Raw genomic sequence first — 16,971 nt, 5'->3', positions numbered from 1 at the left:
TCATAATATTATATTCGTGTATTATGTCTCTTTCTCTGTGCATTTTTTATATGTTATCTCACATATTGTTAGCGACCTTGTTTGTGTGGCATGCATTTGAGTGAAGTTGTGGTACGTTGGTATATTTCGTGCGGTATTTTAATTATTGTTACAACCCATATCCACATGTGTTAGTTCATTCCATATATTAGTTAACATAAATCCAAGAAGGAATTATCTTTGAGATGATAAGAAGTCAATCCTATTGGTCTTAAGTGATACAAGAGTGTATAAGGGTGATTAACCAGTATTAGAAGTTAAACGAATCAAGGATGTTGTAACTCGTATTTTCAGGTAATCTAGCGGTGCTTAATACACTCAAGAGGTCATTTATTAAGGTATTTTAATCATATAATATCCGTATCATAAGTCTTGAAGTCAAACGAGTTATGAAACAAAAGTCGACAAAAGTTGTCGCAACTTAGGTTCATAATTTTACTTAAACATTAGGTCAAATGTTTCTAATCTTTTCTCATAATTTACAAGGAATTACGGGGTGATCTACCCAAAAATTAAAGATCTATGAGTCTAGTTTCCAACGCATTAAACCGTTCATCGATACGATCTCGGAGTAGAGAGATATTCGCGTTTTCGCGAGACTGCGCCAAGCACCTCTCTATGGGGCCCACTAAGTCGGTTTAAGATATTTGGACCTATATAGGATGACTACAACCCGTTTTAAGTCATTTCTTTTCACTATTTTCAGACCTTAGAACCCTAGGAACATCCTCTCAAGGTTCTCTCAAGATTCAAGACCCAAAAAAAGGGCAAACAACACAAATCAAGTGTCGGGAATTCCGTGGCGCTAGTAAGTCTCTTGTTCTTCTTGTTGTTGCTCATTTTTGTGTCGTTCCAGCTCGTGTGGGAGGTTGTTTTAAAGGGTTTATGTTCTGTAAATACTCCCTCATGTTCTTAATATCAATCCTAGGTGATTTCAAGCCTTCTAAAGTGATTCTAGTGCCGAAAAACACTAATTGATAGCTAGTTTCATTGTTTTGTTGTTGTGGCAGCATTGGAGGGATATTTCTTGGAAATTTAAGGTAAAATTGGAGTTGTTCTTTATGTATAAAGGTAAGTAACCTCTTACTCTATATGTATTTAAGATTATCCAAGTTGCGGCTAAGCCATTGAAGCTAGAACTTGTGAGATATATATCGAAAGGTTTGGTAGTAATGTTATTGTTTTGTGGACTGTTTTGCGTTGTTGTTGGGCTGCGTATTTTACTACTATCTTGTGGAGTTTTGGAGGAGGAAGGGTGTGGGGAAACACCATATATATGTAGGGTTATGGGCTGATAGTTATTCGTAACATTTCCAGATTGTTTGACACGACTATGGTGGTCGTCGTATGTATGGAGTGATTAGGCTGTGTGTGGACTATATTGGGAGGCTCAATATGTTTATTATTGATGTTGTTTGGGCTGTTTGGTGACTATTTTGAATGGTGTGAGGTCATATATATAGGGGAGGTGCTGTCCGTTTCATCGTAAAATAGGTTGTGGTCGATATATAATAGTTATGACGCTTAAATGATAACGATAGTATCGTTTCTCTTATTGTAGACTAAGGAGTTTTGACAATTGCATAGCTTGAGATTGGGAAAGTATATACAAGGTATGTGAGGCTATCCCTTTCCTTCTTTTGCACGACTCCGATTGTACATAATGTAATGAACGAGCTTCCAAAGATACTCTACTCTTAGAAGCTAGCAGTACTTACATTGTTTTCCCTCTTATGGAACGATTGATGTTAATGTTGCTTCTCTTATTCTTATGTTATCAATGTTGTTCATACTTCCTGAATCTTATAAGGTTCATAGTGAAGACTTAGTCCTAATAACGTGTACAGAGGATACCGACCTTACGTCACTCCGAAAGGTTTAGAATGTGATTCCATGAGTCGAGCATGCATTATATATATGTATCTATTTTACTCTACCGAGCCACGCTATAGTTGGCCGGGTACGGCACCTATTGTGCAACCACTGATCAGTTGGGTTTTACCGAGCTCCACGTGGCCGGGTACGATTCTACCGAGCCTATTATGGCCGGGTACGATATGATGATGATGATGCCCACAGAGGCGAATGCTTTAAAGGTTTATGTATTTATATATATGTATCATGCATTTCATGTAAGTAGCCCTCAGAGGTACTAAGATGTTACAGGTTGTATATTCTCTATCCTTGCTTACATTACTGATCGCATTTATGGTTCCTTGCCTTACATACTCAGTACTTTATTCGTACTGACGTCCTTTTATTTGTGGACGCTGCATGTCGTGCTGCAGGTCCTGATAGACAGGCAGGTGCAGCTCCCCCACCACAGTAGACTGTCCAGTTCAGCGGTGATTGGCGAGATCCCTTCTCCGGACTTGCCTTGGTCTTGGTATGCAATTTTTGTTATAGACATTATGGGTATGTCGGGGCCCTGTTCCGGCTATGTTGCAACACTTATGTTCTGTTAGAGGCTCATAGACAGGTGTCGTCTCATGTATAGTTTGGTATGCCTTGTCGGCTAGTTTTTGTTGTATAGTCTTTCATAGTAGCGAGGTAGCTCATATCTTATACGTAGTTTCTTGATTGTCTGGTCATCCCCTGCTATGTATGTTCATGCCGTCATATTTTATTGCTGGTTGTCCATGATCTAGGTCTACCATTTATATTGATCTCGTCAGCCTTAAAAGATAATAATGAAGGTTAGATGAAATGTACGTTGGTGCTCGGCAAGTGTGGTCGGGTGCTAGTCATGGCCCTTCAGTTTGGGTCGTGACAAACTTGGTATCAGAGCAAGTCTGTCCTAGGGGTTGTCTATGAGCCGTGTCTAGTAGAGTCTTGATTATGGATGTGTAGCGCGCCACATTTATAATCAGGAGGCTACATGACATCTAGGGTTGTTACCTTCTTCCTGAATCTAGATCGTGCGTAGAGTTGAGTCGTAAGTGTTCGTCTCTAATATTCACCTTGTTTTTTTCAGTGATGCCTTCGACTAGGAAGCAAACGATTAGTAGACGGCTTGATACAGCAGTAGGAGAGGGTACCAGTCAGGTGCCCCAAGTCAGAGCAGGACAAAGTGAGGCTCAAAGTGAGATGCCCTCTCATACCTCATCTACTCCATCTCCTCCAGAGGGTATTAGAAGGCACCCAGCGCCTCCAGTTCCTCCGTCTGGCACTCCAGACAAGGATATGCAGAGTGCTTTGCAGTTATTGACTAGCTTGGTAGCTGCTCAGGCTCAGAGGCAGAATACAGGTGCTGCTGAGAAACCAGTTAGTACAAGAGTTCGTGATTTTATTAATTTAGACCCTCTAGTGTTTACCGGATCAGACCCCAAGGAGGACCCACAGACTTTTATTGACCAGGTTCATCGTACACTTCGGGTTATGCATGTTAGTGATACAGAGGCAGTAGAGTTGGCTTCTTATCGGCTACGGGATTTAGCGGTTCTCTGGTATGATAGTTGGGAGAGATCCAGGGGTCCGAACCCTCCTCCAGCTGTGTGGAAGGAATTTTCTGAGGCCTTTCTTCGTCACTACTTGCCAGTTGAGATACGACGAGCTAGAGCTGATAAGTTCTTGAACCTTAGACAAGGTAATATGAGTGTGCGAGAGTACAGTATGCAGTTTGATTCTTTGGCAAGGTATGCTCCCCATATGGTGGCCGAGATGAGTGATAGGGTGCATATGTTCGTGAATGGGTTGGGACCACATCTAATAAATGAGTGTACGACAGCCTCCTTGGTGGAGGGCATGGATATTTCCCGTATTCAAGCTTATGCCCAGACCCTAGAGGATCGTAAGCGCCAGCAGAGGGCAGTTAGGGAGCAGGATAGAGGCCAGCATAAGAGGGCGAGATTTGCAGGGTATTCTGATGACTTCAGAGGCCGCATCAGGCCACAGTTTTCGAGGAGTTCGGCGCCACCTGTAGCTAGTGCTCCTCCACAGTTTCAGAGGCCTCGATATGATCGATCCTATTCTGGTCCAGGTCAGAGTTCGCGGGCATCTGGCTCGCAACATCACAGGGATACTAGTCAGATGAGACCCCCAACACCACATTGTGATCAGTGCGGCAAGGCCCACTTTGGACTGTGTCGTCGAGGTTCTGATGCATGCTATTCGTGCGGGCAGCCTGGCCATATGATGCGGGATTGTCCTAATAGAGGAGGTGATGGTATGGCTCAGCCGACTGGATCTGTGTCTGGTTCTTCCTCATCAGTTCGACCTCCAGCACGGGGTTTTCAGCAGTCGACAGGTCGTGGTAGGGGTAGAGGTGCAGTGCCGAGTTCGAGTGGTGCTCAAAATCGAACCTATGCTCTAGTAGGTCGACAGGATCTCGAGTCGTCTCCAGATGTTGTTACAGGTATTATATCTGTGTTTTCTTATGATGTATATGCGCTGATTGATCCGGGATCTACATTATCATATGTTACACCCTTTGTGGCTAATAAGTTTGGCATTGAACCTGAATTGATAAGTAAACCCCTTGCGGTATCTACTCCGATAGGAGATTCTGTGATTGCTAGAAGGGTATATAGAGGTTGCACTGTGATGATTTGTAGTCGTCAAACCTCGGCAAATTTATTTGAGTTAGAAATGGTTGATTTTGATGTGATAATGGGAATGGACTGGTTGGCCTCATGCTATGCAAATGTTGACTGTCGTACGAAGATGGTTAGGTTCCAATTTCCGGGTGAACCCGTCATTGAATGGAAAGGGAACATTGCTACACCGAAAGGTAGGTTTATTTCCTATCTTAAGGCAAGGAAAATGATCTCAAAAGGTTACATTTATCATCTCGTTCGCGTTAGGGATGCGGAGGCGAAACCGCCTACTTTACAATCAATCCCTGTGGTTAACGAATTCCCAGATGTTTTCCCAGATGAACTCCCGGGCCTTCCTCCTGAAAGGGAGATTGAGTTTAGCATTGATGTGTTGCCTGACACTCAACCGATCTCTATTCCTCCATACAGAATGGCCCCGGCAGAGTTGCGAGAGTTGAAGGTGCAGTTGAAGGACTTGCTGGATAAGGGCTTTATTAGGCCTAGCACTTCACCTTGGGGTGCACCAGTCCTATTCGTGCGGAAGAAAGATGGGTCGTTACGGATGTGTATCGACTATCGACAGTTGAATAAGTCTACTATAAAGAACAAGTATCCACTTCCAAGAATTGATGACCTGTTTGACCAACTCCAGGGTGCCAAGTATTTCTCTAAGATTGATTTACGTTCAGGGTATCATCAGGTGAGGGTTAGGGAGAAAGATATTCCAAAGACAGCCTTCCGGACAAGATATGGGCACTTTGAGTTCTTGGTGATGTCGTTCGGGCTAACAAATGCCCCAGCAGCTTTTATGGATCTCATGAATACTATATTCAGGCCCTATCTTGATGTGTTCGTGATTGTATTCATTGATGACATTCTAGTGTATTCTCGTTCGGAGGCGGAACATGCGGGCCACTTGCGGATAGTATTACAGACGCTTCAGGATCGTAAGTTATATGCTAAGCTCTCCAAATGTGAATTCTGGCTGAACTCAGTAGCATTCCTTGGCCATGTGATATCTGATGAGGGTATTAGTGTCGACACTCAGAAGATCGATGCAGTAAAGAATTGGCCGAGACCTACAACACCATCAGAAGTCCGCAGCTTCCTAGGGCTAGCAGGATATTATAGGCGGTTTGTAGAAGGATTTTCCTCTATATCATCACCATTGACTAAGTTAACACAAAAAGCTACCAAATTCCAGTGGTCTGACACTTGTGAACGTAGTTTTCAGGAGCTGAAGAATCGATTGACATCTGCACCAGTGCTCACTCTTCCTGAAGGAACAGAAGGTTATGTGGTATATTGTGATGCCTCAGGTATAGGTTTGGGGTGCGTATTGATGCAGCATGGGAATGTGATTGCTTATGCATCAAGACAATTGAAGAAGCATGAAAAGAATTATCCAACCCATGATTTGGAATTGGCTGCAGTAATATATGCTTTGAAGATATGGCGGCACTACTTATACGGCGTCCATGTTGACATCTACACAGATCACAAGAGTTTACAATACATCTTCAAGCAGAAAGAGTTGAATTTGAGGCAGCGTAGGTGGCTTGAATTATTGAAAGACTACGACGTCGAGATATTGTATCATCCCGGTAAAGCCAATGTTGTGGCAGACGCTCTCAGCCGTAAATCAATGGGAAGCTTAGTACATATTGAGGCAGGTAGATGGGGGTTGATTAAAGAGCTTCATCAGCTAGCCAATATGAGAATCAGATTGTTAGATTCTGATGACGGAGGTGTTACTGTACAGAATACATCAGAATCATCTTTGGTAGCCGAGGTAAAAGCACGACAATATGAAGATCCTATCTTAGTACGATTAAGAGAAAGCATTCAACAGTGTAAAAGTATGGCTTTTAGGATCGGAAAAGATGGGGCACTGAGATACCAGAGCCGATTGTGTGTGCCTAATGTGGCAGGGTTGCGAGAGAAGATTATGAATGAGATTCATCAATCCCGATATTCCATCCATCCCGGCTCGACAAAGATGTATCATGATGTCAAGGAGCAGTATTGGTGGGATAATATGAAGAAGTCTATTGCAGAATTTGTAGCCCAGTGTCCCAATTGTCAACAAGTAAAGATAGAACATCAGAAACCCGGTGGATTGCTTCAAAATATAGAGATTCCGACCTGGAAGTGGGAGGTGATTAATATGGACTTCATTATTGGATTACCTCGCTCTTATCATAAGTTTGACTCCATCTGGGTGATAATTGATCGACTTACAAAATGTGCCCATTTTCTGCCAGTGAAGACAACTTACACGGCTGAAGATTATGCGAAGTTGTATATCAAGGAGATTGTTAGGCTTCATGGTGTGCCCATATCTATTATATCAGACCGAGGAGCTCAATTTACGGCTAACTTTTGGAGGTCTTTCCAGAAGGGTTTAGGCACACAAGTAAATCTCAGCACTGCATTTCATCCGCAGACTGACGGACAGGCTGAACGTACCATTCAGACACTGGAAGATATGCTACGAGCATGTGTTCTAGATTTTAAGGGGAATTGGGATGATCATCTTCCACTCATAGAATTCGCCATGGTTGAGCCCACGAGCCCGGGACATAAGATACAATATATATACTACAAGACAATATATTATGCTACAATATATACATAATATACAATATATATACTACAAGAAAATATATAAGAGAATATATATACATAAGATACAATATAATATACTACAAGAAAATATATTATGCTACAATATATACATAATATACAATATATATACTACAAGAAAATATATTTATAAGCTACAATATATACATAAGATACAATATATATACTACAAGAAAATATATAAGAGAATATATATACATAAGATACAATATAATATACTACAAGCAAATATATAAGAGAATATATATACATAAGATACAATATAATATACTACAAGCAAATATATTATGCTACAATATATACATAATATACAATATATATACTACAAGAAAATATATTTATAAGCTACAATATATACATAAGATACAATATATATACTACAAGAAAATATATAAGAGAATATATATACATAAGATACAATATAATATACTACAAGAAAATATATTATGCTACAATATATACATAATATACAATATATATACTACAAGAAAATATATTATTATGCGAATATATATACATAAGATACAATACATATACTAAAAGAAAATATATAAGAGAATATATATACATAAGATACAATATAATATACTTCAAGAAGTGATATTTATGCATGACAATTTAGTGTTTTACTATTGTTTTGTTATTTTCTTTTTCGTCAAGCACTTTAATAATTAGATATACATATATACTACATATTAATATAGCCATGATACTACAAGAAATTGTCTTAAAAAAAAAAAAAGCCCGCTAGGCCCGCGAAGCCCACGAGCCCGGCCCGTTAAGCACAGGACCATGTGGGCTTAGGCCCGTCACGGGCCGGTTCCACCCATTAGGCCCACGAAGACCGGGACCGCCAGGCCCGGGACCGCCAGAGCCCGGGACCACGAAGCCCGGGACCGCGAGGCCCGGCCCGTTAGGCCCACTAAGGCCCGGGCCCGGGACAAAATACAGCATTAGACTGACGGACAGGCTGAACGTACCATTCAGACACTGGAGGATATGCTACGAGCATGTGTTCTAGATTTTAAGGGGAATTGGGATGATCATCTTCCACTCATAGAATTCGCCTATAACAATAGCTATCATTCCAGTATTAAAATGGCCCCATACGAGGCACTATACGGGAGGAGATGTAGATCACCAGTTGGATGGTTCGAAGTCGGTGAAACAAAATTATATGGGCCAGATTTGATTCACCAAGCTATTGAGAAGGTGAAAGTGATACAGGAGCGATTGAGGATGGCACAAAGCAGGCAAAAATCTTATTCTGATGTCCGACGTCGTGATCTAGAGTTTGAGGTTGGTGATTGGGTTTTCCTGAGGATCTCACCAATGAAGGGTATTATGCGTTTTGGGAAGAAAGGTAAGCTGAGTCCAAGGTATATCGGGCCGTATAAAATTCTTCGACGGATTGGACAGGTTGCTTATGAGTTAGAATTGCCATCAGAATTGGAATTTGTCCACCCGGTATTCCATGTATCTATGTTGAGAAAATGTATTGGAGACCCTTCTCGAGTCATCCCTATCAAAGATGTACAAGTTACAGAGGACCTATCATATGAAGAAGTGCCAGTGGCGATATTAGATCGGCAAGTCCGCAAGCTGAGAACAAAAGATGTAGCTTCCGTCAAAGTATTGTGGAGGAACAAAAATATGGAAGAAATGACATGGGAAGCAGAAAAGGAGATGAAGTCAAAATACCCTTACTTATTCCAGAATGAAGATAACAAGGATGCTGGTGGAAGACAGGATACATTGGAAGAAGAAACGGCTCTATGAGGTAAGCAATAATTTGAGAATACTCCTCCTTAATACAAAATGGTGATATGTAGATAATGTAAATACGCATAATGCTTTGTGTAGCCTTGTGAAACCATATGTTGGGCTTAATTACTTGCAAGTTTTGCTAGTGGCCATTTTATAGGGGAAAATTGATCGGAAATTTCCATTGGAATCCACGATGATTTAAACTCCCCATAAACCCTTACATTCGAGGACGAATGTTCCTAAGGGGGAGGGTGTTACAACCCATATCCACATGTGTTAGTTCATTCCATATATTAGTTAACATAAATCCAAGAAGGAATTATCTTTGAGATGATAAGAAGTCAATCCTATTGGTCTTAAGTGATACAAGAGTGTATAAGGGTGATTAACCAGTATTAGAAGTTAAACGAATCAAGGATGTTGTAACTCGTATTTTCAGGTAATCTAGCGGTGCTTAATACACTCAAGAGGTCATTTATTAAGGTATTTTAATCATATAATATCCGTATCATAAGTCTTGAAGTCAAACGAGTTATGAAACAAAAGTCGACAAAAGTTGTCGCAACTTAGGTTCATAATTTTACTTAAACATTAGGTCAAATGTTTCTAATCTTTTCTCATAATTTACAAGGAATTACGGGGTGATCTACCCACAAAATTAAAGATCTATGAGTCTAGTTTCCAACGCATTAAACCGTTCATCGATACGATCTCGGAGTAGAGAGATATTCGCGTTTTCGCGAGACTGCGCCAAGCACCTCTCTATGGGGCCCACTAAGTCGGTTTAAGATATTTGGACCTATATAGGATGACTACAACCCGTTTTAAGTCATTTCTTTTCACTATTTTCAGACCTTAGAACCCTAGGAACATCCTCTCAAGGTTCTCTCAAGATTCAAGACCCAAAAAAAGGGCAAACAACACAAATCAAGTGTCGGGAATTCCGTGGCGCTAGTAAGTCTCTTGTTCTTCTTGTTGTTGCTCATTTTTGTGTCGTTCCAGCTCGTGTGGGAGGTTGTTTTAAAGGGTTTATGTTCTGTAAATACTCCCTCATGTTCTTAATATCAATCCTAGGTGATTTCAAGCCTTCTAAAGTGATTCTAGTGCCGAAAAACACTAATTGATAGCTAGTTTCATTGTTTTGTTGTTGTGGCAGCATTGGAGGGATATTTCTTGGAAATTTAAGGTCAAATTGGAGTTGTTCTTTCTGTATAAAGGTAAGGAACCTCTTACTCTATATGTATTTAAGATTATCCAAGTTGCGGCTAAGCCATTGAAGCTAGAACTTGTGAGATATATATCGAAAGGTTTGGTAGTAATGTTATTGTTTTGTGGACTGTTTTGCGTTGTTGTTGGGCTGCGTATTTTACTACTATCTTGTGGAGTTTTGGAGGAGGAAGGGTGTGGGGAAACACCATATATATGTAGGGTTATGGGCTGATAGTTATTCGTAACATTTCCAGATTGTTTGACACGACTATGGTGGTCGTCGTATGTATGGAGTGATTAGGCTGTGTGTGGACTATATTGGGAGGCTCAATATGTTTATTATTGATGTTGTTTGGGCTGTTTGGTGACTATTTTGAATGGTGTGAGGTCATATATATAGGGGAGGTGCTGTCCGTTTCATCGTAAAATAGGTTGTGGTCGATATATAATAGTTATGACGCTTAAATGATAACGATAGTATCGTTTCTCTTATTGTAGACTAAGGAGTTTTGACAATTGCATAGCTTGAGATTGGGAAAGTATATACAAGGTATGTGAGGCTATCCCTTTCCTTCTTTTGCACGACTCCGATTGTACATAATGTAATGAACGAGCTTCCAAAGATACTCTACTCTTAGAAGCTAGCAGTACTTACATTGTTTTCCCTCTTATGGAACGATTGATGTTAATGTTGCTTCTCTTATTCTTATGTTATCAATGTTGTTCATACTTCCTGAATCTTATAAGGTTCATAGTGAAGACTTAGTCCTAATAACGTGTACAGAGGATACCGACCTTACGTCACTCCGAAAGGTTTAGAATGTGATTCCATGAGTCGAGCATGCATTATATATATGTATCTATTTTACTCTACCGAGCCACGCTATAGTTGGCCGGGTACGGCACCTATTGTGCAACCACTGATCAGTTGGGTTTTACCGAGCTCCACGTGGCCGGGTACGATTCTACCGAGCCTATTATGGCCGGGTACGATATGATGATGATGATGCCCACAGAGGCGAATGCTTTAAAGGTTTATGTATTTATATATATGTATCATGCATTTCATGTAAGTAGCCCTCAGAGGTACTAAGATGTTACAGGTTGTATATTCTCTATCCTTGCTTACATTACTGATCGCATTTATGGTTCCTTGCCTTACATACTCAGTACTTTATTCGTACTGACGTCCTTTTATTTGTGGACGCTGCATGTCGTGCTGCAGGTCCTGATAGACAGGCAGGTGCAGCTCCCCCACCACAGTAGACTGTCCAGTTCAGCGGTGATTGGCGAGATCCCTTCTCCGGACTTGCCTTGGTCTTGGTATGCAATTTTTGTTATAGACATTATGGGTATGTCGGGGCCCTGTTCCGGCTATGTTGCAACACTTATGTTCTGTTAGAGGCTCATAGACAGGTGTCGTCTCATGTATAGTTTGGTATGCCTTGTCGGCTAGTTTTTGTTGTATAGTCTTTCATAGTAGCGAGGTAGCTCATATCTTATACGTAGTTTCTTGATTGTCTGGTCATCCCCTGCTATGTATGTTCATGCCGTCATATTTTATTGCTGGTTGTCCATGATCTAGGTCTACCATTTATATTGATCTCGTCAGCCTTAAAAGATAATAATGAAGGTTAGATGAAATGTACGTTGGTGCTCGGCAAGTGTGGTCGGGTGCTAGTCATGGCCCTTCAGTTTGGGTCGTGACAATTATGGTATTGTGAGATATTGGCATATTGAGACTTGAGGAGATTGAAAATTGATTTTGGTCCATAGAGCTATATTGAGCGGATTGATGACTGATCTTGTGCCATAAAGCCTTGTTGATATTGATTATGTGGTGACACTTGCATCAAGGCCTCAAATTAGGCTGAGTAAAATTGATCGTTAACTTTGATTTGATTATCACTTGGCTATGATCTGCATTTTCGGTGTTAGGTAATAACCCATATTACTTTGGGCTCTGTGAGTGCAAGCACACAATATGTGCTTTGTAAGGAGCTTATGCAAGCACTCGTGCAGTGCTCTGTGTGTGTGTGTGTGTGTGTGTGTGTGTGATAATTCAGGGCATTGTACCAGACACCATGAGAGTACTGAGAATATGATTCAGGGGCATTGTGCCAGGCACTATGATAGTGCTGAGAGTATGATTAAGCCCTTGTACCATGTACTATAAATATGCTGAGATTGTGTATACTTGATTAAACTGTAATATTGTTGATTTGGAATGTATATTTGACATACATGCATAGAGTTGTATTTTCTCATGCTAATTGCTATTAATGTCTCTATTTGATGTTTAGAGCTTGAAATCATGGTTTACCTTGATAAATCTTTATCTAAATGATTTTTGTGAAAAAGTTGATGCATTGACTGATATTCCTGAAAAGCATACCTAGTTCTCCTCTTATCGTATTAGAGTTGAGCATGTTATTATTTGAGCTGTTTTTCCTATATGCCATTATTCTAATGTTATTGGTATTATTGGTTGTTGAAAGTGAGCATCCGAATTTGTCAATCTCGCCACTGCTTTCTCCGAGGTCAAGCGTGCTATTTATTGAATACATATGGTACATACACTTCGTGTGCATATCTAGCTGTTGCTGATAGCCGTGGTGCATAGTGAGGTGCATAGTGAGCTGTTTATCCGGATTTGCTTGATGATTTCTATTTGCAAGCCTTGAAGTCCCCTCTTTTATTTATTATTACTACTAGTGGTTGTAGGCCCTTGCTGAGCCCGGGCCCAACACAATAAGACAGCTTTTTTTAATCATGTGAGTAGTACTGCATTAATCTGCAAAGTCAGTCGCTTATATCGTTTATATCAATAGTATGATAGTAACACAAATTTTAGTTGCAAATTATATGTATTTTCTTTAACTTTTCTGCTTAGCTCCTTCCTCCAGATTCTCATTATTGTTCAACTCCTCTTTCAGTTTTCTTTGTCCCTTCCGATCTTCTCCCTTCTTGCTTAATTTATGTGCTTGGTTGTATAATTAGAATGTGAGTTTTGCTTTCTTAATTTTTTTTTTATTTTTGGAATCACTGTTGCGTAAGAATTATTTAAATTGGATAAATTATTGGTCCACTATTTTATGTGTTTGTCCGCAAATAATTGCGATTGATTGTGGAATATGAAAAACGGGGCATACGTGCAAAGGGATAGGTTTTTTACCAAGATATTTATGTTCTTTATTAAGTTTACAAAATAGGTTCTTTAAAGATTTGTTTGTTCTTTGTTTAGTTTAGAGCGAGGGCCATTTTGCCTGATGAGTTATTCCACTATGTGCTTGTTCCTATAATGTAATACTGAATCTGTGACCGAAAGATGCTCATTTACACTACTAAAGGAGTAATGAATAATGTTAAAGTTTGAGTACAAATTAAAATCATTGGCTGTGAAAGGTATTAACTTTAGTCGAAGTATGCACAGACAAAACTAATTGCTGCCATCTTTCATACAGTTGGATGATGTTAAAAAAAGTTGGGCTATAGTGGTGAATTTTCCATATTGTTCTAAAAATGAAAGTTTCGATGCATATTCAAGTCACACTACAAGATGAGTCATAACGTTAAAGTAATGATTCAAATCATTACTGGAGTATAGAATTAAAAATTATGTGGTTGTACCTTGTAATTAAACTTTTTTCATATGCCATATTTTCATTTTGGCGAACTTATACATTTTGGTTATGATTAGTATTGACACGTGTAATTATTGTGGTGCTATTTAATTTTTAGATCTCTTACGTACAAAATAAATCTCATAAAACTAAAAGCAAGTTTGTAAAAAGCTAAAAACCAATTGACCCGCCACAAGCTCAAAAATATCCCTAATTACTTGATCCAAGCTGTTTTTACTTCTGCAATTTGTGCTAGCTAGCAATTGCTGATTAAAAAACATCCTCTCAAATAAAGAACATTAAATCAGTTATTTTCATGACTCTGCTAAGTGTAAAAAATTATTAGTTAATATTTTCTTTCACTATAAGTACTCCTGGAAATTTAGAATGTTTTCTTAACATTTTAAAAATCAAAAGATAGTTCGACAGGTATTTTCTTACAAAATTTGTTATGTTTCTATTTTCTTGAAAATTGTTACTATATTTTAGCCAATTTAATTAAATAAGCAGTTTAGAAAGTTTTCTTAATTTTTTTTTAAAAATGGAGTCGACATGTTTTTTCACCAATGTTACATTGGTACTTTTATAAGTCACAAAATATTTGTATGTCAGCAAATTTTAATTTACTTTGGGCGCTTTCTCAATAAAAAAATCATGAGTAAAGTTAATAAGAAGTAGCCTATTTTTAACCAATACAATGGATATAATATTGTATCCAAGTATTTCATTTAAGTTACTCCTACTCGTTATGTATTACTTAAAGTCTCCTGTTTAGTTTTAGTAGAGTATATTATTATATTTAATCAGGGAATTGAGATAATTTGAATAGTAACTGGAATATGGACCAATCCCGATTTCAATGCAGAGTTGGAGCAATAAATATGATGGCCCACTCAAGATCAGTTAAATAAGCCCTTACACATTTTTTGTTAAGAAATTATTTGTATGTTGCATGACATTACACATAGGCACGTAAAAGTCCTTAAACTTCATTTTATTTACAAACAAGTGGTAAGAAACATAATAGAATAATCAGAAGAACAGGGGCAAAAGTTACCGGATAGGCCCTTCACGGCTTCAAGTGACAGTGCTCTTGGGTATTTATGTCAATTCATGTTTAAGAGTCCAACTCCTACTTAATACTGTACAACACCACCTAAGCTTGAACTAAGAATAAATTAAATAAAATGTCAAAGATGTCCTTTTGGTCAGCAACCAGGACGACCCTAAGCTCCTCAAACTCCCTCTTATTAATAGTAGGAATTATTTAGTCATTTGGAGAATATTATATTTTGTTTAGACTTTGAATTTAGTACTTCATAGAGCTCATGTATTCAGTAACACAAGATTTTGGGTTGGTTTCAGTTGTTTTGGCGTTATGACTTGATTTATTATGCTAGTCCGCTGTTTGAAATTATTTTTTATCATTGATAAATTTTATTTCCGCATATCTATTGTTGACTTTCCTAGCAAGCAGTATTAGGCATCATTACAACTCCGATGGAATTTTAGATCATGACGCTTAGGGGGGTGGAATGCCACATGAAGAAGATGTGAATTATGTTCCTGATGATGAGGAGTTTTCGACATTACTGATGGTGTCGATGACTAGGCCTAGGCCTCAGGAAGCCCCTTTTATACCTATGTTCTTATTGCTTTGCATTGGAGCAATGCAATTTCTTAAGTCTGGGGTAAGGAAACTCTTATTTGTTTGTTTTTGCTAAACTTTTATTTTTTGGCCAGTTGGCTTTATTTGATTTATTTCTTCGTTTCTTAGATATTTTGGCCTATAATCATAACTTTACATTCTAATTGACATGTAGTAGTTTAGTAATTATATTAGTTCGCGATAGTTTATTGAAAAATACAAAAAAAATCATAAAAACTATAAAATCCAAAAAATATATGTTTTATTTTTGTTTTTATCCTTTAGTTTATTTTTTCAGGTACTGTAACACTTCTCCCTTGATTTTTTTTACGAACCGAGGTTCTATTTCAAGAGTTTTTCTTGAACGAGGTGTAATTAGTTTTTCTTTTCCTAAAGGAATAGAGAATCTTGTATCGTTGTGCTAATTGGAGGCAATTTTTTTTTACGTTGTTGTGCCTTGAGAACAATAAGTACCTTTGTTATGACAACTAGACTCACTTCTTGACTCGTATATAAGTGCCTTAAAATGCTTGATTTTGCTTAATTGCTTTGATAAGACAGTCTGGATAAATCCAGTCCAAAGAGAGTCATATGTGCATGTCATCTGATGTCTAAAACTTAATCCGAATGTATACAAATCAAGATAGTAGACTTGTTCAATCTAGGAAGTAATTTTTGAAATTTCTACGTTAGTTCCCACATTTAAATTGAATGACTTTGAACGAAACGTAAAGAAATAGTTGAATCTTGTAACTTGTTTAGTATTATTGATAAAAAAATCATGTGAGGTCACATGAAAGCTTTGTATTGCAATTAAAAATAGATAAAAAGGTGTATGAAGAAAAAGAAAATGTTGATAGGGGCCAGGGTGTAACTTTTCTTGAGTATTAGTATATGTTTGAAAAGTCTCCCATTTCTTTGTTCCTTTTATCTTGTGTTCCAACCTTTTCTTTTCCTTTTCCTCATCTTTTTTCCCTCTTATTTTTTGTCTTTTCTAGAATCCATTTTTCCCCCGTATCTCTTACTTCTTTAACTTTTTTCTTAGCCTTCTTTTAGTAGCCTACTGCTCTTACCTTTAACCTTTTTTTTAACCCCTCCTTTCCCTTTAATTCTTCTTAAAATCCCAATCACTACATATTCTTTCTTCTCCCCTCTGTAAAATTCAATCACCATCTTTCAAAATGGGTAACAAAGGAAAGGAGTTCAGTGATAAGCATCCATTGAAAAACGTTATTAGGTAACTCTTTTTCCTCTATTTCCCTTCTAATTTACTTGTTTGTGCTTGATGAGTTAATTAAAATATAGTTTATCTGAGTTTGGAACCACATTGTCATAAATAATTAATCATTTTGTAGACTGACTGGAATTTTTTTTTCTTTACAAATGAGATGTGTTTGAACCGAAGTCTCTTGAAAAATGCTCAAAATTTCATGGAAAATGGAACGTATTTATGAACTAGTTTAGCTTTTAAGATGTCTTGATTTCTTTGGTTAAAGCATTAAAG

General features: G+C 38.3%; 2 long non-coding RNA genes across 2 annotated transcripts; both read left to right on the top strand.

Moving 5' to 3' along the window:
• Positions 1 to 1,475: 1,475 nt before the first annotated feature.
• Positions 1,476 to 2,741, top strand: LOC138872446 (uncharacterized). Its single transcript, XR_011400823.1, has 3 exons — positions 1,476 to 1,533; positions 1,601 to 1,652; positions 2,328 to 2,741. It is a non-coding gene; the product is annotated as an uncharacterized lncRNA (long non-coding RNA).
• A 7,828-nt stretch (positions 2,742 to 10,569) lies between these two features.
• On the top strand, positions 10,570 to 11,835 carry LOC138872445 (uncharacterized). Its single transcript, XR_011400822.1, has 3 exons — positions 10,570 to 10,627; positions 10,695 to 10,746; positions 11,422 to 11,835. It is a non-coding gene; the product is annotated as an uncharacterized lncRNA (long non-coding RNA).
• The last annotated feature ends 5,136 nt before the right edge of the window (positions 11,836 to 16,971 follow it).

The sequence above is a fragment of the Nicotiana sylvestris genome, chromosome 7 (genome assembly GCF_000393655.2).
Source record: "Nicotiana sylvestris chromosome 7, ASM39365v2, whole genome shotgun sequence".
NCBI classification, from domain to species: domain Eukaryota; kingdom Viridiplantae; phylum Streptophyta; class Magnoliopsida; order Solanales; family Solanaceae; genus Nicotiana; species Nicotiana sylvestris.
This window is presented reverse-complemented; position numbering and strand designations above follow the sequence as displayed.